The sequence below is a fragment of the Mus caroli genome, chromosome 1, assembly GCF_900094665.2.
Source record: "Mus caroli chromosome 1, CAROLI_EIJ_v1.1, whole genome shotgun sequence".
Lineage (NCBI taxonomy): Eukaryota > Metazoa > Chordata > Mammalia > Rodentia > Muridae > Mus > Mus caroli.
The window spans coordinates 133,600,107-133,604,316 of record NC_034570.1 but is presented as its reverse complement, the minus strand read 5'-3'; the positions used below and the strand labels follow the sequence as shown (position 1 = coordinate 133,604,316).

Here is a 4,210-nt window from a genome sequence, read left to right as displayed (position 1 = left end):
ATAGAGAACACTTTCCACAGTGAAATATCTATATGTAATCAATATCTTGGGGCAGATGGATTTTCAGGATTTTGAGCAATCCTTATAATTCTTTCTATAGTGGCTCTATGTCCATTTGTATCCCCAACAAAAATGAATAAATGCTAACCATCTTTGCCAGGATATTGTGCCATTTATAGTATTAATTAGAAAGGTTGAAAAATGAAGTATAATTGAAGAACCCAGAAATAATTCCACACACCTACAAATGCCTGATTTTAAACAAGAAACAACAAATGAATCATATTCTCTAGAGAATAGACAACATTTCAACAAACTGTTCAAATTTGATGGATGCTTATAAAAGAGTGGAAAATACATATGGATTGATCATTCTGCACAAAATTCAATTCCAAATGGATCAACCACATCAACATAAGACCATACACCATGAATATGATTGAAGAGTACAAAACAGACTTGAACTCACAGGAACAATATGATTTTGTGAACAAAACACCAGTGCCATATTTTTAGCTATTAAATGGGTTCTCATGAAGCTCTTAAACTTCTGTATAACAAAGAACACTTACTAGTACAGCATTTTCTATTTGTCAGGGAAGGATTAAAAATGTTTGTGAATTGCAGAAGCAAGTATGACCAAAAGAAAAAAGAAAAAAAAGGATTATTAAAATTGTATTAAAATAGATGCATGTTAGTGGTAATTACTAATTAGTTTGTTGTGGATATTAAGTACATTAATGTATACAAACCCTTCTATAAATGATAGTCATTTTTAATACTAGAGGCAAGAAGGATAAAGGGCAGGACATCAAGACAGTATCACAGAATGTCTTGACATGTGTCTGCAGTCAAATTGTACATTATGAGAAATTCACAGAGGATATGGGTCTGCAAGATTAGGAAGATCCTTATTGTTTTTATCTTCACACATAAAAATGATTCTAAATGTCTTCTTGAAAAATACACATGCAAATGGACAGATCAAGGACAAATATATTATGGTAGTCTCCATAGAGAAAGAAAATAAAATTCGAAAGAAGTTCATACAAACTCATCTAAGTTAGCAGCCTACTTTGTAGGCAACTTTGAGTGTGGAAAAGGCCTTCAGACTAGGACTCAATTCTGACAAAATGCAAGTGTCTTTCAGTGTGGCATAATCATGTGACCATTGATCTATAATAACTTATTGTAGTGTAAAGAGTCCTCTCCAGAGTGGAGCTAATTGAGGAACGCTATCACCCCAGGAGAAAGGACCTATAAAGGCCATCATGGAAGAGATTAGGGATTTATAGGCAATGGGCAAAGAGATACCTTTTTGGTGGTGTTCTTAGATCAGTCAAGAACAGAACAGTCCTTTGTTTATCCAAGCTTAATGCTTGGCTTGTTTGCCAATGCTATTGTATGCATAAGACTCATAAAAATCAAATAAAATCTAACCTAATCTGTTGCATGTAGGAGAACAGGCCCTACAAATTGCCCAGGTAGCACAGTAGAGCTCAACCTAGTGGAGAGAATGCAGGGGAGACAGGCCTGAGGGCAAGGGCAAGAGAGAAATGGTCTCTCTGCTTGGCTGGTCAGTCTGTGTATTGGGATGGGTGCAAGGAATGCTCTCCACTCTTACCCTATTGCCACCTGAAGACCTCATTTTTGCCCTGACTGCAAAAGCAAAGGTGAACTACCCCTGAGAGTGGAAGACTTGGAGAGTAGGAGTGCATTCACAGCCCCTCACAAGCTATAGTACTTGGGAAAGTGGGTCCCATAACTTGATGGGGTAGGACAAGCTATGGAGGCTCCAGTGAGAGTGAGCCAGCCCAAGGGCATGAGAGAAGCAAAGTGTGATCTTCATGACACAGGGTAACAACAGGATAACAGGAGACGTCTTGGTGCAGATCCAATATCAATCACAGAAGCCAGAGACCTCAAATGAGAACAATGACTCATTGCAATGACCATTTACAAGTAAAGTTGACTGGGCAGAAGTATATATTGTGGGACACATTGTGATATACTATAGCTTCCACGATGAGATGATTTTTCTATGCTTCTTGTGTGTGTGTGTGTGTGTGTGTGTGTGTGTGTGTGTATTTGTGATATTTGGGGGGAGGAATGAGGATAGAGGGAGATTAGTGGGACTGTTTTACATGATGTGAAACAAATCCACAAAGAGTTAAAAAATAATTATTTCTTATATATAATTTCCTCTTATTAAATATGAAAATGTAGGCACTAATATAATGAATGGTTTTTTTTTCATTTTTAAGTGAATTAAATCTGTTTTTGAATATCTGATAATTTAGTACAAGGCATCTTTAACAATTTACTGAGTTGACTAATTTTGATTTCATAATTGGCAGTACTGAAAACAATGCTTCATTTGAGTATGTACAGCAAAATTGGAGATGTTTTTACAGTCCAGTCTCTATCTCCCCTTCTGGTCTGCCTTCCCACAGTTTCTCATCCTATTCACTTTCCCCATGTCTCCAAGAGGATGTCCCTAACCAAACTCCTACCCCTGACAGGTCTTCCCAATCCCTGGGGCCTCAAGTCTCTTTGAAGGTTAGGTGCCTCTTCTCCCAGTGAAGCCAGACCAGGCAGTCCTCTGCTGCATATGTGCCAGGGGCATCAGACCAGCTTCTGTGTGCTGCCTGATTGGTTACTCAGCATCTGAGAGACCTCAGGGATTTGGGGGTAACCTGATAGGAAGACCAGCAGTCTCAATAATTATTTTTCTACAGTTTTATTAAATTATTTATTGGAGGTTGGAACATGTAGAGGTCAGAGGGCAAAATATGTCCTTCTGTAGAAATTGGCAAAGACCTTTACCAATTGAGCCAATTTGACTACTCTTCTAATGCAATTTTAAAATCAAACATTATAATACAATAAAATCCATAGATACATAATGGTTTGATATTAATGTTTATATTCCTGGAATTTATGGAAAGAATATTTTTTTTTTGTTTTCCACAGGTAACTTTATACATTTCTGTAACTGCAAAAAGTTGTTTTAAAGTTAGAACTATGATTAGTAGCATACAAGTCTATAATCTGAGCAGTGGTGTTTCAGACTCTGTTCACTTGTATTCCTTACTGAATTCTTCCATTCAAAACCAAAGCAGCACTGAAGTTTAATGATACAACATGGAAAAGCATTGTAACACAAAAAAGGAGTCAATGAGTATTTGAATTGGAATTAGTATTTAGTTACATTTACTAGAGTTTTAGAAATATTTTGCTGTTGTCTTTTTTTAAAGCTGGAAATTTCAATCACTGTGACTCAGGACCTATCATTTAGAAAACTGTATGATGGTCACTCTTGGTGGTGATATGCTATCAAATGAGAAACCAGCCTCTAGGGATACCACGGGTGTGGGAAGACCTAGATTAGATTCATCTTCAAAGGGTGATGTAAGGAATTTTACTTAATTTCTTGAAGTAGGAAGTCCTACCCTGAATGGGAGTTATGTTTTTCTGCTGTGCCCAGATGTAAAACAAACCCAGACAACAAGTTTTAGTTTAATTGTCTGCCTGTTTCCAAGTCTCTCTGTGCGGCCGTCTACCCCACTGTCTTGCTCCAGTAATTACTTTTTCTGCTTCTTCCATTCTTCATACATATCAGAGTACAGATTCTTTAGCCTTCCTTTATACACTGAAGAGAGCCATGGCTCTCTGGGAAATTCCCATTTCTTAGGATCGACATAAGATTGCTGTGGCGGGCGGGGCGTGGTGGTGCACGCCTTTAATCCCAGCCCTTGGGAGGCAGAGGCAGGCGGATTTCTGAGTTCGAGGCCAGCCTGGTCTACAAAGTGAATTCCAGGACAAGCCAGGGCTACACAGAGAAACCCTGTCTCGAAAAAGCCAAAAAAAAAAAAAAAAAAAAAAAAAAAAAAGAATCAAGATTGCTGTGGCATTAGGATTCATAAACTGAAACTACACATCCTCAGCTGCTCCTGCATGAAGTCTGTCATTGTAGGACTACCCATATCATGGTCTGTAAACCAATCTTTTAAGTCCAATTTAAGATTTTTTTCATTGGGTAATGATTTCCTTTTTGTAGAGAAACATAATGTTTTGTAATAAAGAAGGAAGAATCAGATGTGGATACATAAACTGTCTTGGAAGAAAATGTAATAGAAAGGTCAGATGTAATTCCAGTGTGGTTTAGAACATAACAACAAACACCAAGAAAAGCATAATCATAACCATA

The 4,210-nt window shown here is 37.5% G+C and overlaps 1 pseudogene; it reads left to right on the top strand.

Annotated features, from left to right (window-relative positions):
• Positions 1-1,287: 1,287 nt before the first annotated feature.
• Positions 1,288-1,421, top strand: LOC115032453 (annotated as a pseudogene).
• The last annotated feature ends 2,789 nt before the right edge of the window (positions 1,422-4,210 follow it).